Source organism: Oncorhynchus mykiss, chromosome 13, assembly GCF_013265735.2.
Source record: "Oncorhynchus mykiss isolate Arlee chromosome 13, USDA_OmykA_1.1, whole genome shotgun sequence".
Classification (NCBI taxonomy): Eukaryota; Metazoa; Chordata; class Actinopteri; order Salmoniformes; family Salmonidae; genus Oncorhynchus; species Oncorhynchus mykiss.
Window position 1 is genome coordinate 23,226,465 of NC_048577.1, and position 26,161 is coordinate 23,252,625.

The 26,161-nt window shown below is 43.2% G+C and overlaps 1 protein-coding gene and 2 long non-coding RNA genes across 4 annotated transcripts in view; 1 reads left to right on the forward strand and 2 right to left on the reverse strand.

Moving 5' to 3' along the window:
• The window catches only part of LOC110485978 (protein kinase C alpha type), a 244,639-nt gene that overhangs the window by 145,802 nt on the left and 72,676 nt on the right, over window positions 1–26,161 (forward strand). The gene's annotated exons all lie outside the window — the stretch shown is intronic.
• Window positions 1,579–7,102, reverse strand: LOC118938242. The gene is made up of 3 exons (XR_005035502.1): window positions 3,855–7,102; window positions 2,103–3,044; window positions 1,579–1,913 (listed from the first exon to the last, which is right to left on the reverse strand). It is a non-coding gene; the product is annotated as an uncharacterized LOC118938242 (long non-coding RNA).
• Window positions 12,180–23,773, reverse strand: LOC110485981. Of its 2 annotated transcripts, none has more exons than XR_005035500.1 (3): window positions 23,345–23,773; window positions 12,704–13,645; window positions 12,180–12,514 (listed from the first exon to the last, which is right to left on the reverse strand). It is a non-coding gene; the product is annotated as an uncharacterized LOC110485981 (long non-coding RNA). The 2 variants fall into 2 exon arrangements; XR_005035501.1 differs by lacking the exon at window positions 23,345–23,773 and adding an exon at window positions 14,456–17,703.

Genomic DNA, 26,161 nt, shown 5'->3' on the forward strand with positions numbered 1-26,161 from the left:
AATCTTTGGAGGGAGCTGAAAGTCCGTATTGCCCAGCGGCAGCCCCGAAACCTGAAGGATCTGGAGAAAGTCTGTATGGAGGAGTGGGCCAAAATCCCTGCTGCAGTGTGTGCAAACCTGGTCAAGAACTACAGGAAACATATGATCTCTGTAATTGCAAACATATATATTCTGTACCAAATATTAAGTTCTGCTTTTCTGATGTATCAAATAATCATGTCATGCAATAAAATGCAAATTAATTACTTAAAAATCATACAATGTGATTTTCTGGATTTTTGTTTTGGATTCCGTCTCACAGTTGAAGTGTACCTATGATAAAAATGACAGACCTCTACATGCTTTGTAAGTAGGAAACCCTGCAAAATCCGCAGTGTATCAAATACTTGTTCTCCCCACTGTATTTATGCTCAGTGTGTTGTCTTGGTCGCTGTTGAAAAGTTTGTTTATTTTGTTGAATTGTTCGTCTCTCTCTGTCGTGGTTATAGTGGGTATTTCAGAGTGACATTCATTCATGTTGTTGTAGAATGGGTGTTTCGGCAGTTGTCGTTCTTCGTGTTCAATGATACCGAATTCCTAGCTGCAGACTAGTAAATAATATCAAAGACTTGTTCTTAGACTATCGATACCGACAGAATAAGAGTTTAACCACGTGGTATGGTTTAAAGATTCAGCAGTCTGGTCTGCAACCTTTGTACTCGTAATTGAGGGAAACATGGTCTACTTAGAATTTCTCAAAGTTGGGTTTTATTCGGAATTGCAGAAAAGGGGCTGTCCCAGGATGCCTGATCCTAACTGGGCTCATGGGCGGTCCTCTGATTTAGTTAAACTCAAAAGGGAATTGGAGTTTCCTTCATTAATCAGTCCAAAATCACATTACACAATTTTACAAACAGTATCATTCTCACTCATTCATCTTATACAACAATTAGATGTAAACCTCATATCTGAGGCTATTATATAAACAGAGTTATGGTAATGTGGCCGCACCGTCTCCCATGAGTTTCCCCAAGTTGTAACAAACAGACCAGTTCGTAGCTGGATTCTTCACCGATCTTTTATACCTTCTCCGGAACAAGAAATTTGTTCAGACCTCAAGTTCTGTGAGGTAGATGAAATTCCTTTGTTCTCTATGAAAATTCACTCTGTGTCTTATACTGTGTCAATGAGGAGACAATCTCTTCGAGGAATTTACGACCTCACTGACAACAGCAGCCTGGTTGAAGGAGCAGAGAGAGGCAGGGAGAGGGGGATGGTGCTTGCTGTACCCAAAGAGGGCAACGTCATGACAATGTATATAGTCTAAAACCGGTTCATCTCATTATCTAATGCCCTTCATCTGCATTGATCTGATAAACACAGGATAGGTGTAGTATTTTTTTTATGTTACCTTTATTTAACTAGGCAAGTCAGTTAAGATCAAATTCTTATTTTCAATGACGGCCTAAGAACCATGGGTTAACTGCCTTGCTAAGGGGCAGAACAACAGACTTTTACCTTGTCAGCTCAGGGATTCGATCTTGCACCCTTTCGGTTACTAGTCCAACACTCTAACCACTAGGCTACCTGCCTCCCCAGTAGAGAATGTGAAACGCTTTATTGAAAGAAGTTCATTATCCAAGTGTTATAAATACATGCATAATAAATATTATATTTGTAATATTATAAATACAAGTTCAATCTGTACTTCAATGCTTATCTGTTGTGCATTATGAAAACAGAGGAAGAAAGAGGTGGAGAGAGAGGTGTAAAAGACAAAGGGAAAGAGGTAAGAACATAGGGGCAGGGAAGGCAGCATATGATTAATGAGTCACAGTGCTACCCAAATATTCTCTGTTCATCACAATTGCATTATGGGTGAGGTGACGATGATGGGCCTGGGGGTTGGCATCCTCTCTCACATCAAAACATATCTGCAGACGAGAGACAGAGCATGTTTAAACCTTTTGCTTTAATTTTTTATTCTAACATCATAATCATCAGGAGGTGAAATGCAAAACTGACCTTGGATCATTAACTCTGGGACTACTGCATCTCTGTATTTCAATGTAAAGCATCTCTTTAATAATACTTCCTGTTGACCTGACCAAGTGACTTCTCACCTCTGATCATGCTGTGCCCTCTGTCGCCAGTTCAGATGTGGGAGTGGTTCACCGACTCAGCTGATATAACCTAGAGGATTTAGGGAGAAGAGGAGGAAGTGAAGGAGAGAGACTGTTATTGGGAAAATGAGTTCAACAGGAATCTGTGTGTGTGGTCTCACCTGGTGTCCACATCACACTAAGTGGCTGCAGAGTACTTTATGCTGAAAAACATGAACAGACACTCGAGGACAAACAATATAGCGTAGTTATAGAAATAATGAAGTGTCTTACTATTCTCCATGGTTGGCCCTCTTGCCTATTCTTTGAAGGTGGAAGGAGCCACATTTATACACCTGAGCCTGATTACTGCACAACACAATCCATCAATCAGATTGATACATGAGTGTGTGGGTTATAGGGTGTCTAATTGTTCTACATTTTTTCAATATGGGTTATTTAAAATAGCCAGTTTTGTTTGTGTACAGACATCACAACCTTACCTAAACAGCACCCTGACCTGAGAAGTAGAAACTGGGAATTGAATAACTGCAGTTGACATAGCTAAGTAAATGAAAGAATACTCTTATTGCAATGTGAATGGCTCTTAAAGAGCCTTTGATTGTGCATAGTCTAGTCTATGTTGTTACCAGGGAACAGCACCCTCTTCGAAGAAGTGAAGATCTTCCGCACACGGATTGCCTCTCTTGCTTCGTTGTTGGACCCCATCTTTGAAACATCCTGCAGAGCAGCAGACTTCTCCTCTGGGACACGGTGGCGAGCTGCAGATCCCCTCCTGGTCCTCGTGTCCATCCTCATTAAGTTATGCAGGACACAGGTAGCCTTCACACACCTGAATTCCTCCAGGAGGCAGTCCCAGATGACCCTGGTCACCCAACCTTGCAGTGCCCTACACGTTAACTGTAGGCAATTGTTTTGAAGGAATCTCCAGTTACAAGTTATCTGTAGGAATATGGGAGATAATGTAATTATTAGACGTTTACATCACCAGGTCATATTGGATTACTAAAGTATAATATCCCTGATAACAAATCATGATAACATTGGATTGATAGATGCATGGACACACATATGTGCATGTGTAGCATGTGACAATAACCGGATCATATCAAGGATAGCATCACAAATGAATACATAAATACCACTTGAAGCTTGATACGTTGATCATTTGAATCAGCTGTGCGGTGCTGAGGCAAAAACAACAATGTGCACCCCTTTGAGTTCCCAGGACCAGGACTGAGAACCACTGCTCTTCATTGGGATCTCTTCATATGTACACATGCTTTCATAGCTCTCTTTATCGGAGGACAGAACCTCACAAGAAACAGGCTTCATTTTAGTCAAATTACACCGCACTGAATATTATGCTATTATCTCCGTCCTCACTTCTAGGGACAGGAACTGCACAAAAGTACCTGCCCTATCCAGAATAGCCTACTATCTCACTTTGACAGTTGGGGCTGCTATCCTTTCACCCTCCTCCATGGCTGTTAGCTAGCTACCTACAAATGCATTTGGAGTTTTTTTTTTTTTACAGTGATAAATATATCAAGATAGCTAGCTAATATGAAGTTAGGTAGCTGGTGAAATTTAATTCACTTAGCTAGCTATCTGTACAGTATGTGAAGTTGGCTAGATAGTTAGCTAGCCAACTAGCTAGCTCATTTAGCAGCACATTTGAGTTAGCCTGCACTGTAGCTAGTTAGCTAATAATACTTTTTTTTTTTACATTTACGAAATGTATTTACTTACTTGAATAGGTTCTCCCAGCCATGTGGACAATTGGAAACGGGGCAGCAAAGTTTGTTCATCACCAGAGGGTGTTTCAGATTATATTACTATTGAACTATGTACCCATTTAATAACCAGAACCTTCATACAAACTTGCTCTGCTGAATAATTGACGCACAATCGAACATGCTGCCAGCACGCCCACAAGCGAGTCACAACTGGCGGCCTAAGTGGCTCACGGCAATTTACCATTATCTAGTGTACATGCACCGTTAGGCCTACTTGTAACTTTATATACTTCGGTGGCTTGAGACTGCTAGCTAACAGTAAACGGACAGGAGGGAGTATACCAGACCCCCCTAAAAGAGGCATAGCCCCCCTATCCATGAATCTCTAGTGACGTCCCTTCCCAGGGTTATATCTGTGTGGGCTTAGTCAGAAACAGGGGTCTCTCTTTTACATGTATTTAGGAAGTCACGACTCGTTTCTCATGTCTTTCTGTGTGTGTGTGTGTGTGTGTGTGTGTGTGTTTAACTATTGGTTCTGTATCGGATGATTTCAGTCAGGCATAGAATGGACAGCACCAAAGGTGGTCCAATCAGGCAATATGCTTAGTGCTACTGCATAAAGTGGTACCACATTTTACTTCAAGGCCAACATATTGATACTACTGAATAACGTTGTGCAGTGGTTAAAAACTGTATTTTTAGTGTTTATTTGATATGGGATGTTGTAGGAAACAGTTCCCTCGTTATACTAATTCTAGCTAATGCAGCAGTAGTTACATAATAATCACATACATGTATTTAGTAGTGGAGTCCTACACTTCAGTGTTGGTACACATTCAGATTCAGTACAATGACTACAATTGAATAGCCTGCTTGTGTAATTACATACAATACATGTGAAATACATGTGGAATTCCCTCCCCAAATAATAATATGGATCCACACCACACATAGAGCTGTAGGAAATTGGAAACAGGTACACACAGTCAGTCCATTAACTGGTTAAGCTTGGGTCCCCAAATCAAATCACATTCCCTCAACACACACTTATCACATTATCGCCCACGAGATGGAAGCAACCCCGGAAATATTCAATCAAATAGGGCAGTGGTCTTTGGCTTAGTTCACTCCAAAGTGTAAATCACACGCTGTTAACATTAAGTTTGCTTTTCCATTGAGCTGATAATTGCCCAGTCATGTACTTGTCATATAGCACTTTTCCATTATTGAGAGTTCACTCTAGAACCATATTAACCCTATTTTGTTTCCCCAAATGTTTTGTTACATATGAAAATTGCCGTTCAGCTTAGTGCAGATCAACTCGTTTCCCTCCGATATGTGAGGTCACTTTTCATGGCCCAATCACACGCCCGGCTGGCTGCCAAGCGCTCAGACCAGACGTGTGTGTGTGTGTATAATTCGATTGTGGCTTCCCTCCATCGGCGTAATTGCTAGTGTGAAATTAAGTGTGACTCAAATGTAGGGGAGGAGGAAGGAATCGGGAAAAGGAAGGGAAGTCGACCTAACTGTCATAATCCAATACAGTTACAGAGAGAGAACAGCACTAGGAAGTGGAGATAGGAGGACCCATGTACTGTACTGTAAAGCCCTGTTCCAATGTTCAAATGCATTGTTCTTTCCTCCTCCACCCCTTCATGCAATCATGAACCTAACCTATTTTGGATAGGTGAGAGTAAGGGTTCCCACTGTAGAGCATAACGCCAACACAGTCAAATCAGTGATGGCAAAGGGACCAATGGAGGAAGGATGCGTTTCCCAAAGTATTGGCGCCGGGCCTACAAAACGTTCAGGAGACACCACTGGGCAGTGCAGCCCTGGAACATCTAGTACTCTGTGTGGGCCACCCATCATATGACACTGTCGGAAGAAGAAGAGAGCAAAGAGGGCCAAGCCATGTTGCTAACAAATACAGACCCACGTCTATTTCAAATGACTACTTGTGGTCTCAATGTATCCCCTATCCCTTGGCTGGCAGTAGCCTTCCCAAGCAGCCTTCAACTAAGAGTCACTTCCTTAATTTAAGTGTCACTTTCAGTCCATTCTGCTTCAAAGGGGCTTTTGGCTGGCTTCTCCTTGGAACATTCTGCTTATGTTTAACTCTATTTAGCTTCAGGACAGAGCAGCGGCCTGCTTATATGCCTACTGGTAGACATTCCCCCTTCCACTGGGCTCGGCTGTGCTGTGGCTGTGAGGCGAACACACACTCAAACAAACACAAGCACACACACAAATATTCCCGTAGCTAAATCACTAACTGCTCTTCCCATTAACAGACAGACAGATGGGACTGCCGATTGGGGCCCGTCTAAAGTGGACAGAATGCTAAATGCACTAGCAAGCCAAAGAGGATATGGAGCTCTCTCCTTATACTGAAATGTGTTCTAGTAGGCTATGATGGAGCCAGGAATGCTGTGATGAAGCTGGACCTCGCTGGTGAAAGTGGTTTCTTGATTTGAAGAGGTTTATGTTGGCTAGGTGTTAGTAACACCCGGGGAGTCATTTCATAACAGCTAATGTTATCATTCTTTGGCAGTGTTATGATTATGTCATTATGCAAAAATGCTCCAAAACAAACCTTTTAATGTTAGAAAAATGATGACATTTCTATCACACATTTACTTACATAACTCATGTAAATTATTATGAGGTACATAATGCAGCTATCTGGTCTAAAAGTTACCTGCCTCATTCCTATGATAGGAATGTAATGCATTTTCCCAGGCAGACAAAGACAGCTTCGCCAGCGTGTTTGAATTGCCCTGCTTATTGGTTCCCTGTAAAGCACCGGCTTGGCTGTTTGTCAGCACAACGCCTAACATACGACCTGGATTCCCTTAGCATTCCCTGGGTTAGCATGATGTCCATCACATTACACCACAGCTCTATTGTTGCTTCACCTTTTCTAAATGAGCCTGTCAGTCAGACACAGGGCCCTTGTCTTACACATCAGTTCTGTCATTGCCAATCGCCACACAACTTTATAATAATAATTATTATAATAATATATTAAATACTTACTGCTGATGGGATGTCAAAGTAATGCAAGCATATACTTAAAAAATATATATAAACTCAACATGTAAAGTGTTGGTCCCATGTTTCATGAGCTGAAATAAAAGATCCCAGAAATGTTCCACACGCACAAAAATTTTCTTTCGATCAAATTCTGTGCACAAATTTGTTTACATCACTGTTAGTGAGCATTTCTCATTTGCCAAGATATTCCATCTACCTGACAGGTGTGGCATATCAAGAAGCTGATTAAACGGCATGATCATTACACCTTGTACTGGGGACAATAAAAGGCCATTCTAAAATGTGCAGTTTTGTCACACAAAACAATGCCACAGATGTCTCCAGCGTGCAATTGGAATGATGACTGCAGTGCCAGAGAATTAAATGTACATTTTTCTACCATAAGCTGCCTCCGATGTCATAGAGAATTTGGCAGTACATCTAACTGGCCTCACGACTGCAGACCACGTGTAACCACGCCGGCCCAGGACCTCCACATCCAGGACGACAACAAAGGGGACAAACCCGGGCGTCAGGAGCTGACCGGTCACCACTGCTGATGAATATGTCACGCCAGCTGAGGCACAGGAACCTGTCGAGTCAGCTGGGCCGCGGGAACCTGACAGATCGGTTGAGGCAGGTGAGCCCAGCTGTGGCAGGGGAGCCTGGCGATCCGGCTGTGGCGGGGGGAGCCCGGCGATCCGGCTGTGGCGGGGGGAGCCCGGCGATCCGGCTGTGGCGGGGGGAGCCCGGCGATCCGGCTGTGGCGGGGGGAGCCCGGCGAGCCTGTAGCAGTTCCCGGACCCGGCGTCATCAAAAAATAATAATAACCTTCCTGATGCTACCCTTGTTATACTGAGGTGTTATACTGTAACGAGTACAATGAGAGTCGGGAAGCAAGTTCAGGGAGTGAGTGTTTTAATAAATAAAAGAAACAATGAACACGAAACACAAACAACGCACCGACATAAAAACAGAGTCAATAACACCTAAGGAAAGAACCAAGGGGAGTGATAGATATAGGGAAGATAATCAAGGAGGTGATGGAGTCCAGGTGAGTGTCACGAGGCGCAGGTGCGAGAGACGATGGCGATTGTGAATAAAGTGCCTCATGGTGGGGTTATGGTATGGGCAGGCATAAGCGGCGGACAACGTACACAGTTGCATTTTATCGATGGCAATTTGAAGGCAGAGAGATACCGTGATGAGATCCTGAGGCCCATTGTCGTGCCATTCATCCGCTGCCATCTCATGTTTCAGCATGATAATGCACATGTCGCATGGAGCTGTACACAATTCCTGGAAGCTGTAAATGTTCCAGTTCTTCCATGGCCTGCATACTCACCAGATGTCACCCACTGAGCATGTTTGGGATGCTCTGGATCAACTTGTACGACAGCGTGTTCCAGTTCTCGCCAATATCAGCAACTTCGCACAGCCATTGAAGAGGAGTGGGACAACATTCCACAGGTCACAATCAACAGCCTGATCATCTCTATGCGAAGGAGATGTCGCACTGCATGAGGTAAATGGTGGTCACACCAGATACTGACTGGTTTTCTGATCCACACCTCTACCTTTATTTTGAAGGTATCTGTGACCAACAGATGCATATCTGTATTCCCAGTCACGTGAAATACATAGATTAGGGCCTAATGAGTTTATTTCAATTGATTGATTTCCTTAAATGAACTGTAACTTAGTAAAACGTTGAAATTGTTGCATTTATATTTTTGTTCAGTGTAAGACCATTCTGATGAAATGGATTTGAGTTTTGTGGCTATTTACTGAGAGAAATGTTTGACTGTATGCGGGGACTATATGACATATGTGGCCTGCTTGGAGTGACATGTTTGTGGGATGTGAGAAAATAACCATTAGGAAAGGCAACATAATGACAAGTAATGCGTGTGCGTGTCTGTCCGTATGTCTTGTCTGTCTGCGTGTCGTCTGTCTCTATCCGTGTGTACAGTGCCTTGCGAAAGTATTCAGCCCCCTTGAACTTTGCGACCTTTTGCCACATTTCAGGCTTCAAACATAACGATATAAAACTGTATTTTTTTGTGAAGAATCAACAAGTGGGACACAATCATGAAGTGGAACGACATTTATTGGATATTTCAAACTTTTTTAACAAATCAAAAACTGAAAAATTGGGCGTGCAAAATTATTCAGCCCCTTTACTTTCAGTGCAGCAAACTCTCTCCAGAAGTTCAGTGGGGATCTCTGAATGATCCAATGTTGACCTAAATGACTAATGATGATAAATACAATCCACCTGTGTGTAATCAAGTCTCCGTATAAATGCACCTGCACTGTGATAGTCTCAGAGGTCCGTTAAAAGCGCAGAGAGCATCATGAAGAACAAGGAACACACCAGGCAGGTCCGAGATACTGTTGTGAAGAAGTTTAAAGCCGGATTTGGATACAAAAAGATTTCCCAAGCTTTAAACATCCCAAGGAGCACGGTGCAAGCGATAATATTGAAATGGAAGGAGTATCAGACCACTGCAAATCTACCAAGACCTGGCCGTCCCTCTAAACTTTCAGAGGAGAAATACAAGGAGAAGACTGATCAGAGATGCAGCCAGGAGGCCCATGATCACTCTGGATGAACTGCAGAGATCTACAGCTGAGGTGGGAGACTCTGTCCGACAACAGAGGACAACAATCAGTCGTATATTGCACAAATCTGGCCGTTATGGAAGAGTGGCAAGAAGAAAGCCATTTCTTAAAGATATCCATAAAAAGTGTTGTTTAAAGTTTGCCACAAGCCACCTGGGAGACACACCAAACATGTGGAAGAAGGTGCTCTGGTCAGATGAAACCAAAATTGAACTTTTTGGCAACAATGCAAAACGTTACGTTTGGTGTAAAAGCAACACAGCTCATCACCCTGAACACACCATCCCCACTGTCAAACATGGTGGTGGCAGCATCATGGTTTGGGCCTGCTTTTCTTCAGCAGGGACAGGGAAGATGGTTAAAATTGATGGGAAGATGGATGGAGCCAAATACAGGACCATTCTGGAAGAAAACCTGATGGAGTCTGCAAAAGACCTGAGACTGGGACGGAGATTTGTCTTCCAACAAGACAATGATCCAAAACATAAAGCAAAATCTACAATGGAATGGTTCAAAAATAAACATATCCAGGTGTTAGAATGGCCAAGTCAAAGTCCAGACCTGAATCCAATCGAGAATCTGTGGAAAGAACTGAAAACTGCTGTTCACAAATGCTCTCCATCCAAACTCACTGAGCTCGAGCTGTTTTGCAAGGAGGAATGGGAAAAAAAATTCAGTCTCTCGATGTGCAAAACTGATAGAGACATACCCCAAGCGACTTACAGCTGTAATCGCAGCAAAAGGTGGCACTACAAAGTATTAACTTAAGGGAGCTGAATAATTTTGCATGTCCAATTTTTCCGATTTGTTAAAAAAGTATGAAATATCCAATAAATGTCGTTCCACTTCATGATTGTGTCCCACTTGTTGTTGATTCTTCACAAAAAAATACAGTTTTATATCTTTATGTTTGAAGCCTGAAATGTGGCAAAAGGTCGCAAAGTTCAAGGGGGCCAAATACTTTCGCAAGGCACTGTACATAAAGATATATGAATGAGTGATGGTACAGAGCGGCATAGGCAAGATACAGTAGATTGTATTGAGTGCAGTATATACATATGAGATGAGTATGTAAACAAAGTGGCATAGTTAAATAGAAAATCTTTGGAGGGAGCTGAAAGTCCGTATTGCCCAGCGGCAGCCCCGAAACCTGAAGGATCTGGAGAAAGTCTGTATGGAGGAGTGGGCCAAAATCCCTGCTGCAGTGTGTGCAAACCTGGTCAAGAACTACAGGAAACATATGATCTCTGTAATTGCAAACATATATATTCTGTACCAAATATTAAGTTCTGCTTTTCTGATGTATCAAATAATCATGTCATGCAATAAAATGCAAATTAATTACTTAAAAATCATACAATGTGATTTTCTGGATTTTTGTTTTGGATTCCGTCTCACAGTTGAAGTGTACCTATGATAAAAATGACAGACCTCTACATGCTTTGTAAGTAGGAAACCCTGCAAAATCCGCAGTGTATCAAATACTTGTTCTCCCCACTGTATTTATGCTCAGTGTGTTGTCTTGGTCGCTGTTGAAAAGTTTGTTTATTTTGTTGAATTGTTCGTCTCTCTCTGTCGTGGTTATAGTGGGTATTTCAGAGTGACATTCATTCATGTTGTTGTAGAATGGGTGTTTCGGCAGTTGTCGTTCTTCGTGTTCAATGATACCGAATTCCTAGCTGCAGACTAGTAAATAATATCAAAGACTTGTTCTTAGACTATCGATACCGACAGAATAAGAGTTTAACCACGTGGTATGGTTTAAAGATTCAGCAGTCTGGTCTGCAACCTTTGTACTCGTAATTGAGGGAAACATGGTCTACTTAGAATTTCTCAAAGTTGGGTTTTATTCGGAATTGCAGAAAAGGGGCTGTCCCAGGATGCCTGATCCTAACTGGGCTCATGGGCGGTCCTCTGATTTAGTTAAACTCAAAAGGGAATTGGAGTTTCCTTCATTAATCAGTCCAAAATCACATTACACAATTTTACAAACAGTATCATTCTCACTCATTCATCTTATACAACAATTAGATGTAAACCTCATATCTGAGGCTATTATATAAACAGAGTTATGGTAATGTGGCCGCACCGTCTCCCATGAGTTTCCCCAAGTTGTAACAAACAGACCAGTTCGTAGCTGGATTCTTCACCGATCTTTTATACCTTCTCCGGAACAAGAAATTTGTTCAGACCTCAAGTTCTGTGAGGTAGATGAAATTCCTTTGTTCTCTATGAAAATTCACTCTGTGTCTTATACTGTGTCAATGAGGAGACAATCTCTTCGAGGAATTTACGACCTCACTGACAACAGCAGCCTGGTTGAAGGAGCAGAGAGAGGCAGGGAGAGGGGGATGGTGCTTGCTGTACCCAAAGAGGGCAACGTCATGACAATGTATATAGTCTAAAACCGGTTCATCTCATTATCTAATGCCCTTCATCTGCATTGATCTGATAAACACAGGATAGGTGTAGTATTTTTTTTATGTTACCTTTATTTAACTAGGCAAGTCAGTTAAGATCAAATTCTTATTTTCAATGACGGCCTAAGAACCATGGGTTAACTGCCTTGCTAAGGGGCAGAACAACAGACTTTTACCTTGTCAGCTCAGGGATTCGATCTTGCACCCTTTCGGTTACTAGTCCAACACTCTAACCACTAGGCTACCTGCCTCCCCAGTAGAGAATGTGAAACGCTTTATTGAAAGAAGTTCATTATCCAAGTGTTATAAATACATGCATAATAAATATTATATTTGTAATATTATAAATACAAGTTCAATCTGTACTTCAATGCTTATCTGTTGTGCATTATGAAAACAGAGGAAGAAAGAGGTGGAGAGAGAGGTGTAAAAGACAAAGGGAAAGAGGTAAGAACATAGGGGCAGGGAAGGCAGCATATGATTAATGAGTCACAGTGCTACCCAAATATTCTCTGTTCATCACAATTGCATTATGGGTGAGGTGACGATGATGGGCCTGGGGGTTGGCATCCTCTCTCACATCAAAACATATCTGCAGACGAGAGACAGAGCATGTTTAAACCTTTTGCTTTAATTTTTTATTCTAACATCATAATCATCAGGAGGTGAAATGCAAAACTGACCTTGGATCATTAACTCTGGGACTACTGCATCTCTGTATTTCAATGTAAAGCATCTCTTTAATAATACTTCCTGTTGACCTGACCAAGTGACTTCTCACCTCTGATCATGCTGTGCCCTCTGTCGCCAGTTCAGATGTGGGAGTGGTTCACCGACTCAGCTGATATAACCTAGAGGATTTAGGGAGAAGAGGAGGAAGTGAAGGAGAGAGACTGTTATTGGGAAAATGAGTTCAACAGGAATCTGTGTGTGTGGTCTCACCTGGTGTCCACATCACACTAAGTGGCTGCAGAGTACTTTATGCTGAAAAACATGAACAGACACTCGAGGACAAACAATATAGCGTAGTTATAGAAATAATGAAGTGTCTTACTATTCTCCATGGTTGGCCCTCTTGCCTATTCTTTGAAGGTGGAAGGAGCCACATTTATACACCTGAGCCTGATTACTGCACAACACAATCCATCAATCAGATTGATACATGAGTGTGTGGGTTATAGGGTGTCTAATTGTTCTACATTTTTTCAATATGGGTTATTTAAAATAGCCAGTTTTGTTTGTGTACAGACATCACAACCTTACCTAAACAGCACCCTGACCTGAGAAGTAGAAACTGGGAATTGAATAACTGCAGTTGACATAGCTAAGTAAATGAAAGAATACTCTTATTGCAATGTGAATGGCTCTTAAAGAGCCTTTGATTGTGCATAGTCTAGTCTATGTTGTTACCAGGGAACAGCACCCTCTTCGAAGAAGTGAAGATCTTCCGCACACGGATTGCCTCTCTTGCTTCGTTGTTGGACCCCATCTTTGAAACATCCTGCAGAGCAGCAGACTTCTCCTCTGGGACACGGTGGCGAGCTGCAGATCCCCTCCTGGTCCTCGTGTCCATCCTCATTAAGTTATGCAGGACACAGGTAGCCTTCACACACCTGAATTCCTCCAGGAGGCAGTCCCAGATGACCCTGGTCACCCAACCTTGCAGTGCCCTACACGTTAACTGTAGGCAATTGTTTTGAAGGAATCTCCAGTTACAAGTTATCTGTAGGAATATGGGAGATAATGTAATTATTAGACGTTTACATCACCAGGTCATATTGGATTACTAAAGTATAATATCCCTGATAACAAATCATGATAACATTGGATTGATAGATGCATGGACACACATATGTGCATGTGTAGCATGTGACAATAACCGGATCATATCAAGGATAGCATCACAAATGAATACATAAATACCACTTGAAGCTTGATACGTTGATCATTTGAATCAGCTGTGCGGTGCTGAGGCAAAAACAACAATGTGCACCCCTTTGAGTTCCCAGGACCAGGACTGAGAACCACTGCTCTTCATTGGGATCTCTTCATATGTACACATGCTTTCATAGCTCTCTTTATCGGAGGACAGAACCTCACAAGAAACAGGCTTCATTTTAGTCAAATTACACCGCACTGAATATTATGCTATTATCTCCGTCCTCACTTCTAGGGACAGGAACTGCACAAAAGTACCTGCCCTATCCAGAATAGCCTACTATCTCACTTTGACAGTTGGGGCTGCTATCCTTTCACCCTCCTCCATGGCTGTTAGCTAGCTACCTACAAATGCATTTGGAGTTTTTTTTTTTTTACAGTGATAAATATATCAAGATAGCTAGCTAATATGAAGTTAGGTAGCTGGTGAAATTTAATTCACTTAGCTAGCTATCTGTACAGTATGTGAAGTTGGCTAGATAGTTAGCTAGCCAACTAGCTAGCTCATTTAGCAGCACATTTGAGTTAGCCTGCACTGTAGCTAGTTAGCTAATAATACTTTTTTTTTTTACATTTACGAAATGTATTTACTTACTTGAATAGGTTCTCCCAGCCATGTGGACAATTGGAAACGGGGCAGCAAAGTTTGTTCATCACCAGAGGGTGTTTCAGATTATATTACTATTGAACTATGTACCCATTTAATAACCAGAACCTTCATACAAACTTGCTCTGCTGAATAATTGACGCACAATCGAACATGCTGCCAGCACGCCCACAAGCGAGTCACAACTGGCGGCCTAAGTGGCTCACGGCAATTTACCATTATCTAGTGTACATGCACCGTTAGGCCTACTTGTAACTTTATATACTTCGGTGGCTTGAGACTGCTAGCTAACAGTAAACGGACAGGAGGGAGTATACCAGACCCCCCTAAAAGAGGCATAGCCCCCCTATCCATGAATCTCTAGTGACGTCCCTTCCCAGGGTTATATCTGTGTGGGCTTAGTCAGAAACAGGGGTCTCTCTTTTACATGTATTTAGGAAGTCACGACTCGTTTCTCATGTCTTTCTGTGTGTGTGTGTGTGTGTGTGTGTGTGTGTTTAACTATTGGTTCTGTATCGGATGATTTCAGTCAGGCATAGAATGGACAGCACCAAAGGTGGTCCAATCAGGCAATATGCTTAGTGCTACTGCATAAAGTGGTACCACATTTTACTTCAAGGCCAACATATTGATACTACTGAATAACGTTGTGCAGTGGTTAAAAACTGTATTTTTAGTGTTTATTTGATATGGGATGTTGTAGGAAACAGTTCCCTCGTTATACTAATTCTAGCTAATGCAGCAGTAGTTACATAATAATCACATACATGTATTTAGTAGTGGAGTCCTACACTTCAGTGTTGGTACACATTCAGATTCAGTACAATGACTACAATTGAATAGCCTGCTTGTGTAATTACATACAATACATGTGAAATACATGTGGAATTCCCTCCCCAAATAATAATATGGATCCACACCACACATAGAGCTGTAGGAAATTGGAAACAGGTACACACAGTCAGTCCATTAACTGGTTAAGCTTGGGTCCCCAAATCAAATCACATTCCCTCAACACACACTTATCACATTATCGCCCACGAGATGGAAGCAACCCCGGAAATATTCAATCAAATAGGGCAGTGGTCTTTGGCTTAGTTCACTCCAAAGTGTAAATCACACGCTGTTAACATTAAGTTTGCTTTTCCATTGAGCTGATAATTGCCCAGTCATGTACTTGTCATATAGCACTTTTCCATTATTGAGAGTTCACTCTAGAACCATATTAACCCTATTTTGTTTCCCCAAATGTTTTGTTACATATGAAAATTGCCGTTCAGCTTAGTGCAGATCAACTCGTTTCCCTCCGATATGTGAGGTCACTTTTCATGGCCCAATCACACGCCCGGCTGGCTGCCAAGCGCTCAGACCAGACGTGTGTGTGTGTGTATAATTCGATTGTGGCTTCCCTCCATCGGCGTAATTGCTAGTGTGAAATTAAGTGTGACTCAAATGTAGGGGAGGAGGAAGGAATCGGGAAAAGGAAGGGAAGTCGACCTAACTGTCATAATCCAATACAGTTACAGAGAGAGAACAGCACTAGGAAGTGGAGATAGGAGGACCCATGTACTGTACTGTAAAGCCCTGTTCCAATGTTCAAATGCATTGTTCTTTCCTCCTCCACCCCTTCATGCAATCATGAACCTAACCTATTTTGGATAGGTGAGAGTAAGGGTTCCCACTGTAGAGCATAACGCCAACACAGTCAAATCAGTGATGGCAAAGGGACCAATGGAGGAAGGATGCGTTTCCCAAAGTATTGGCGCCGGGCCTACAAAACGTTCAGGAGACACCACTGGGCAGTGCAGCCCTGGAACATCTAGTACTCTGTGTGGGCCACCCATCATATGACACTGTCGGAAGAAGAAGAGAGCAAAGAGGGCCAAGCCATGTTGCTAACAAATACAGACCCACGTCTATTTCAAATGACTACTTGTGGTCTCAATGTATCCCCTATCCCTTGGCTGGCAGTAGCCTTCCCAAGCAGCCTTCAACTAAGAGTCACTTCCTTAATTTAAGTGTCACTTTCAGTCCATTCTGCTTCAAAGGGGCTTTTGGCTGGCTTCTCCTTGGAACATTCTGCTTATGTTTAACTCTATTTAGCTTCAGGACAGAGCAGCGGCCTGCTTATATGCCTACTGGTAGACATTCCCCCTTCCACTGGGCTCGGCTGTGCTGTGGCTGTGAGGCGAACACACACTCAAACAAACACAAGCACACACACAAATATTCCCGTAGCTAAATCACTAACTGCTCTTCCCATTAACAGACAGACAGATGGGACTGCCGATTGGGGCCCGTCTAAAGTGGACAGAATGCTAAATGCACTAGCAAGCCAAAGAGGATATGGAGCTCTCTCCTTATACTGAAATGTGTTCTAGTAGGCTATGATGGAGCCAGGAATGCTGTGATGAAGCTGGACCTCGCTGGTGAAAGTGGTTTCTTGATTTGAAGAGGTTTATGTTGGCTAGGTGTTAGTAACACCCGGGGAGTCATTTCATAACAGCTAATGTTATCATTCTTTGGCAGTGTTATGATTATGTCATTATGCAAAAATGCTCCAAAACAAACCTTTTAATGTTAGAAAAATGATGACATTTCTATCACACATTTACTTACATAACTCATGTAAATTATTATGAGGTACATAATGCAGCTATCTGGTCTAAAAGTTACCTGCCTCATTCCTATGATAGGAATGTAATGCATTTTCCCAGGCAGACAAAGACAGCTTCGCCAGCGTGTTTGAATTGCCCTGCTTATTGGTTCCCTGTAAAGCACCGGCTTGGCTGTTTGTCAGCACAACGCCTAACATACGACCTGGATTCCCTTAGCATTCCCTGGGTTAGCATGATGTCCATCACATTACACCACAGCTCTATTGTTGCTTCACCTTTTCTAAATGAGCCTGTCAGTCAGACACAGGGCCCTTGTCTTACACATCAGTTCTGTCATTGCCAATCGCCACACAACTTTATAATAATAATTATTATAATAATATATTAAATACTTACTGCTGATGGGATGTCAAAGTAATGCAAGCATATACTTAAAAAATATATATAAACTCAACATGTAAAGTGTTGGTCCCATGTTTCATGAGCTGAAATAAAAGATCCCAGAAATGTTCCACACGCACAAAAATTTTCTTTCGATCAAATTCTGTGCACAAATTTGTTTACATCACTGTTAGTGAGCATTTCTCATTTGCCAAGATATTCCATCTACCTGACAGGTGTGGCATATCAAGAAGCTGATTAAACGGCATGATCATTACACCTTGTACTGGGGACAATAAAAGGCCATTCTAAAATGTGCAGTTTTGTCACACAAAACAATGCCACAGATGTCTCCAGCGTGCAATTGGAATGATGACTGCAGTGCCAGAGAATTAAATGTACATTTTTCTACCATAAGCTGCCTCCGATGTCATAGAGAATTTGGCAGTACATCTAACTGGCCTCACGACTGCAGACCACGTGTAACCACGCCGGCCCAGGACCTCCACATCCAGGACGACAACAAAGGGGACAAACCCGGGCGTCAGGAGCTGACCGGTCACCACTGCTGATGAATATGTCACGCCAGCTGAGGCACAGGAACCTGTCGAGTCAGCTGGGCCGCGGGAACCTGACAGATCGGTTGAGGCAGGTGAGCCCAGCTGTGGCAGGGGAGCCTGGCGATCCGGCTGTGGCGGGGGGAGCCCGGCGATCCGGCTGTGGCGGGGGGAGCCCGGCGATCCGGCTGTGGCGGGGGGAGCCCGGCGATCCGGCTGTGGCGGGGGGAGCCCGGCGAGCCTGTAGCAGTTCCCGGACCCGGCGTCATCAAAAAATAATAATAACCTTCCTGATGCTACCCTTGTTATACTGAGGTGTTATACTGTAACGAGTACAATGAGAGTCGGGAAGCAAGTTCAGGGAGTGAGTGTTTTAATAAATAAAAGAAACAATGAACACGAAACACAAACAACGCACCGACATAAAAACAGAGTCAATAACACCTAAGGAAAGAACCAAGGGGAGTGATAGATATAGGGAAGATAATCAAGGAGGTGATGGAGTCCAGGTGAGTGTCACGAGGCGCAGGTGCGAGAGACGATGGCGATTGTGAATAAAGTGCCTCATGGTGGGGTTATGGTATGGGCAGGCATAAGCGGCGGACAACGTACACAGTTGCATTTTATCGATGGCAATTTGAAGGCAGAGAGATACCGTGATGAGATCCTGAGGCCCATTGTCGTGCCATTCATCCGCTGCCATCTCATGTTTCAGCATGATAATGCACATGTCGCATGGAGCTGTACACAATTCCTGGAAGCTGTAAATGTTCCAGTTCTTCCATGGCCTGCATACTCACCAGATGTCACCCACTGAGCATGTTTGGGATGCTCTGGATCAACTTGTACGACAGCGTGTTCCAGTTCTCGCCAATATCAGCAACTTCGCACAGCCATTGAAGAGGAGTGGGACAACATTCCACAGGTCACAATCAACAGCCTGATCATCTCTATGCGAAGGAGATGTCGCACTGCATGAGGTAAATGGTGGTCACACCAGATACTGACTGGTTTTCTGATCCACACCCCTACCTTTATTTTGAAGGTATCTGTGACCAACAGATGCATATCTGTATTCCCAGTCACGTGAAATACATAGATTAGGGCCTAATGAGTTTATTTCAATTGATTGATTTCCTTAAATGAACTGTAACTTAGTAAAATCGTTGAAATTGTTGCATTTATATTTTTGTTCAGTGTAAGACCATTCTGATGAAATGTATTTGAGTTTTGTGGCTATTTACTGAGAGAAATGTTTGACTGTATGCGGGGACTATATGACATATGTGGCCTGCTTGGAGTGACATGTTTGTGGGATGTGAGAAAATAACCATTAGGAAAGGCAACATAATGACAAGTAATGCGTGTGCGTGTCTGTCCGTATGTCTTGTCTGTCTGCGTGTCGTCTGTCTCTATCCGTGTGTACAGTGCCTTGCGAAAGTATTCAGCCCCCTTGAACTTTGCGACCTTTTGCCACATTTCAGGCTTCAAACATAACGATATAAAACTGTATTTTTTTTGTGAAGAATCAACAACAAGTGGGACACAATCATGAAGTGGAACGACATTTATTGGATATTTCAAACTCTTTTAACAAATCCAAAACTGAAAAATTGGGCGTGCAAAATTATTCAGCCCCTTTACTTTCAGTGCAGCAAACTCTCTCCAGAAGTTCAGTGAGGATCTCTGAATGATCCAATGTTGACCTAAATGACTAATGATGATAAATACAATCCAGCTGTGTGTAATCAAGTCTCCGTATAAATGCACCTGCCCTGTGATAGTCTCAGAGGTCCGTTAAAAGCGCAGACAGCATCATGAAGAACAAGGAACACACCAGGCAGGTCCGAGATACTATTGTGAAGACGTTTAAAGCCGGATTTGGATACAAAAAGATTTCCCAAGCTTTAAACATCCCAAGGAGCACTGTGCAAGCGATAATATTGAAATGGAAGGAGTATCAGACCACTGCAAATCTACCAAGACCTGGCCGTCCCTCTAAACTTTCAGCTCATACAAGGAGAAGACTGATCAGAGATACAGCCAAGAGGCCCATGATCACTCTGGATGAACTGCAGAGATCTACAGCTGAGGTGGGAGACTCTGTCCATAGGACAACAATCAGTCGTAAATTGCACAAATCTGGCCTTTATGGAAGAGTGGCAAGAAGAAAGCCATTTCTTAAAGATATCCATAAAAAGTGTTGTTTAAAGTTTGCCACAAGCCACCTGGGAGACACACCAAACATGTGGAAGAAGGTGCTCTGGTCAGATGAAACCAAAATTGAACTTTTTGGCAACAATGCAAAACATTATGTTTAGCGTAAAAGCAACACAGCTCATCACCCTGAACACACCATCCCCACTGTCAAACATGGTGGTGACAGCATCATGGTTTGGGCCTGCTTTTCTTCAGCAGGGACAGGGAAGATGGTTAAAATTGATGGGAAGATGGATAGAGCCAAATACAGGACCATTCTGGAAGAAAACCTGATGGAGTCTGCAAAAGACCTGAGACTGGGACGGAGATTTGTCTTCCAACAAGACAATGATCCAAAACATAAAGCAAAATCTACAATGGAATGGTTCAAAAATAAACATATCCAGGTGTTAGAATGGCCAAGTCAAAGTCCAGACCTGAATCCAATCGAGAATCTGTGGAAAGAACTGAAAACTGCTGTTCACAAATGCTCTCCATCCAACCTCACTGAGCTCGAGCTGTTTTGCAAGGAGGAATGGGAAAAAATGTCAGTCTCTCGATGTGCAAAACTGATAGAGACATACCCCAAGCGACTTACAGCTGTAATCGCAGCAAAAGGTGGCGCTACAAAGTATTAACTTAAGGGGGCTGAATAATTTTGCACGCCCAATTTTTCAGTTTTTGATTTGTTAAAAAAGTTTGAAATATCCAATAAATGTCGTTTCACTTCATGATTGTGTCCCACTTGTTGTTGATTCTTCACAAAAAAATACAGTTTTATATCGTTATGTTTGAAGCCTGAAATGTGGCAAAAGGTCGCAAAGTTCAAGGGGGCCGAATACTTTCGCAAGGCACTGTATATCATACACTTAGAACAGACTAAACTAGCCTATACTCAGCTCCTGCCTTCCCACATCTTGGAGCTGTACAATTTGGTTCAATTTGGTTGATCGGACCTCAGAAGATTTGAAGACACAGTTCTACAACCCTGAATTGCCATGCTGTGAAGCTGGCTTCTATGAAGAAATTCTGTACCTTGTCTTAGAAGCCCAAACGCAGCTGTAATAAGATCCGATGAGGGTAACGTTTACGCATGGGCTTGTCACCTCCACGAGATTCCTAGCGCTGAGATTAATATTCACGGGCGAGTTCTAACGTCTCACTTATTCATGCATTGATGTCAATGGGAGACTAAGTGAAACTCCAATTAAAGTGGAAATGAGCATTCTCCCCTTTACATAGCGTGGTCCTCTCCTCCTCCTCCTTGTCATACAGTGGGGCAAAAAAAGTATTTAGTCAGCCACCAATTGTGCAAGTTCTCCCACTTAAAAAGATGAGAGAAGCCTGTAATTTTCATCATAGGTACACTTCAACTATGACAGACAAAATTAGAAAAAAATCCAGAAAATCACATTGTAGGATTTTTAATGAATTTATTTGCAAATTATGGTGGAAAATAAGTATTTGGTCAATAACAAAAGTTTATCTCATTACTTTGTTATATACCCTTTGTTGGCAATGACAGAGGTCAAACGTTTTCTGTAAGTCTTCACAAGGTTTTCACACACTGTTGCTGGTATTTTGGCCCATTCCTCCATGCAGATCTCCTCTAGAGCAGTGATGTTTTGGGGATGTTGCTGGGCAACATGGACTTTCAACTCCCTCCAAAGATTTTCTATGGGGTTGAGATCTGGAGACTGGCTAGGCCACTCCAGGACCTTGAAATGCTTCTTACGAAGCCACTCCTTCGTTGCCCGGGTGGTGTGTTTGGGATCATTGTCATGCTGAAAGACCCAGCCACGTTTCATCTTCAATGCCCTTGCTGATGGAAAGAGGTTTTCACTCAAAATCTCACGATGCATGGCCCCATTCATTCTTTACTTTACACGGATCAGTCGTCCTGGTCTCTTTGCAGAAAAACAGCCCCAAAAGCATGATGTTTCCACCCCCATGCTTCACAGTAGGTATGGTGTTCTTTGGATGCAACTCCAAACACGACGATGTCCTCCAAACACGACGAGTTGAGTTTTTACCAAAAAGGTCTATTTTGGTTTCATCTGACCATATGACATTCTCCCAATCTTCTTCTGGATCATCCAAATGCTCTCTAGCAAACTTCAGACGGGCCTGGACATGTACTGGCTTAAGCTGGGGGACACGTCTGGCACTGCAGGATTTGAGTCCCTGGCGGCGTAGTGTGTTACTGATGGTAGGCTTTGTTACTTTGGTCCCAGCTCTCTGCAGGTCATTCACTAGGTCCCCCCGTGTGGTTCTGGGATTTTTGCTCACCGTTCTTGTGATCATTTTGACCCCACGGGGTGAGATCTTGCGTGGAGCCCCAGATCGAGGGAGACTGTCAGTGGTCTTGTATGTCTTCCATTTCCTAATAATTGCTCCAACAGTTGATTTCTTCAAACCAAGCTGCTTACCTATTGCAGATTCAGTCTTCCCAGCCTGGTGCAGGTCTACAATTTTGTTTCTGGTGTCCTTGGACAGCTCTTTGGTCTTGGCCATAGTGGAGTTTGGAGTGTGACAGAGGTTGTGGACAGGTGTCTTTTATACTGATAACAAGTTCAAACAGGTGCCATTAATACAGGTAACAAGTGGAGAACAGAGGAGCCTCTTAAAGAAGAAGTTACAGGTCTGTGAGCGCCAGAAATCTTGCTTGTTTGTAGGTGACCAAATACTTATTTTCCACCATAATTAGCAAATAAATTCATAAAAAATCTACAATGTGATTTTCTGGATTTTTTTTCTCATTTTGTCTCTCATAGTTGAAGTGTACCTGTGATGAAAATTACAGGCCTCTCTCATCTTTTTAAGTGGGATAACTTGCACAATTGGTGGCTGACTAAATACTTTTTTGCCCCACTGTATCTCACCAGCTGTAAGTGCTCTGTGTATTGAGCTGAGGAACTCAGTGGTTTACCTTTTTTTAAACCGACAAAGAAAACAAACCCAGAGCCATCACTCAGGCACCTACAGAACATGCACTCTACCCTGCCTCTTCACGATATTAATCATATCTTTATTCTCACACACACACATACGCACGCACAAACTCTCACTCTCATCCTGTGACACACACTCCACCCTGCCTCTTCGAGGTTCTATAATCATACCTTCATTGGTAATGGCCAGGAGGACAGCTGGCCATATGACACCTCTCCTTCCTGCATCAGGGAGACCCCCAATAGCGTCCGTGACGTCACTCGTCACCAGAATGTCTCCACGGAGGACAGGTGGTGACTGCGAATCTGGCACAGGAAGAAGGGTGGCTCCACTTGACTTCTCCATGATGCCTGGAGAAGGAGAGACCGAGAGGCTGAGGGCGAGAGAGCGAAACAGAGAATGAGAGAGAAACAGAGAAACAGAGAAAGAGAGGGAGCACTTAGAGAGGGATGAGTGAGGGAGATGAAGAGAGCGAGAGAGTAAGGTATCAAACGGGGCAGTTGGAGAGAACAGAGAGGGTGAAATGCTCGCAGGAAAGGCAAAACACTGAACACAGAGTGGGGTGATGTGTTTTTGCCAAACGGGTGAAATCGCTATGACAGGATGGTGCCGTAGGGAGCTAACTGGACAGAACCAGCTCTGTTCTGTTCCGGTTGAGGACAAACCTCGGGGTATGTGCCCTCCTCCTTCAGTTCTTCCCTCAAACACAGAGTCCATTCTCTCTCTCTCTGTGTGTGTTCTGTTGTTTTGTCTCGGGCCTCAGCCTTTGTTCATTGAGTCCGGGGTTATGTAAGACAGGGTGACAGTGTTTCTGTTGCTGTTTTGTAACTCTGGACATGGTAGGTTGGAGGAGAGAAGAAGGAGGTTTGGTTGGCTCAAAGTGATGCACACAGAGACAAATACTCATAAACACACACTCAGACAAACAAACCCATAAAAACATTAATACAGACCAGACCGATATCGGTCTGTCTGTGTGCATGTTTGGTTTTGTGCTCTGTACTGGTACCCCGTGTATATAGCCAAGTATCGTTACTCATTGTGTATTTATTTGACCTGTTAGTCATGGGTGTGTGTGTGTGTGTGTGTGTGTGTGGATGAAAGGTGTAATTGCTCTGACTCACGGCTCTGCAAAACCTCATCTAGAACCATCCCCTCATCCCCAGGCTCTTTCGGGATCTGCTTCCCTCTGTTTGGTTAAACACGTTTCAATCTCCTGCTTTTTTAGTTGTCTTTCCCACTCTCTCCATCTTGCCTTTTGTCTCTTTTTTTTGCACCCCTTTCCATCCATCGCTCTCTTTTGGATGTCGTTGTGCCTCATCCCACTGTTCTTTCTCACTTTCAGTCCCTCAAATTATAATGGAACTGGGCCTCGTTCTCCTCTTGTTCTAATTGTCTTTTCGCGACCTCATTACTTTTTTATTTATTCACAATGGCAGCTTTCCTGTGTTCTGTCTCTCCCGAGTCTTTCGATCTCTGATTCGTAACATGATATAGAAGCCACGGGTGCACTGTCAGACTCAAGGCAGCGTGATTGACGTGGCATCAGAATATGTTACATGGCAGACGTCGTTCGGTAGTTTCTCTGAGGTAATGCTAGACAAGTGGCAGGAAGATTGACATGTGTTGGCAGTTCGGGAGTGTTAGCTCTACCGCTGTCTAGTCAATAGCACGTTTTGTCAGATGTTGTAGAACTGCGCAAAGGTGAATGTTGGGTCTACCACCCTTGGCTATCAATGCCATATCCACGGCTTTGCTTCCCACTGCATACAGAAAACCATCATCTGCATTCAATAGTCCTCTGCCTTTTCTGTCACGAATGCTGAAGAAATTCTGTCCAGCTTGGCCGACTGGCCTTTGAGCTGTCAATCACATTTACAACCAATCCGATTGTGCCGTGTATTATACAGCACTTGCTCTCGGGATCCATGGTGCTGTCTTTTCTAGTCAACAAAGAGAAGCTGAAATGGGGCCTGCTTCCCAAAATGGCACCCTATTCCCTACATAGTGCACTACTTTTGACCAGGGAATAGGGTGCCATTTTGGGATGCATACAAAAAATAGTGCACTATGTAGGGAATAGGGTGCCATTTGGGATGCAGACATTGCCTGCATTCCATTACCCCTCCCACTCCCACGTAGTCTGTTATGTGGATTCAATTTACTTAGTGCCAGTATAAATTGGCAGAGTATTTCCCTCCATGAGGCCAGCAGTTTTTTTCCTTATGCTAATGTTTTCCATCTCCACTAAATACTTCACTGTTGTTGGTAATGACCCTAGCAGGGCACCATAGTGGGCAGGGTCTGTGAGTCATCAGCTGTAATAACCAGGCGTAGGAATGAAATAAAATCCTGATTGCGTTCCTGTGATTCAGAACGAGCCTGGTTGGAGTGTATGGGGTGATGATTAAATCATGGGGTTTGTTCGTAGAAACACTGCAGGCAAATGAGGAATTCCCTAGATGATGGTGGTGGTGACGCTGTTGGCGGTGATTACGATGTTGACGGTGATTACGATGTTGACGGCGTTGATGGCTGTGACAGTTGTGGCTACGGACACAAATTGGGTCACTGAACCTCATATTGCACCTTTATTACCCGTCTGACCTACTAAATCTCACCTCCAAAGACAGGGGGCGGTGTGTAACCCAAAACAGTCCCAGCCTATACCAGAAGAGTTCCTATACAGCCACTCTGCCAACCACCCGACACTACTGCTCCCACTGACTGCACTGTCATAAAACAGACCTGCTATCCAATATACAGAATGTGTACAGTAGACACAGTGGGCGTGTATTTAAAAAGTCAACAGAAACCCAGAAGAGGGCAAGCAGCCAACTGCCACAGAGGAGTTATTGTGGCTAAGCCCCACCCTAGTCCCACAGCCAGCCAGCCTTCACTCCTAGAATCACAACCTTCACACTCTGTGGCTCTCTGTACGATGCCATGGGGACCACGCCTAAGGCCGGACACAGACAAAGCCTTAG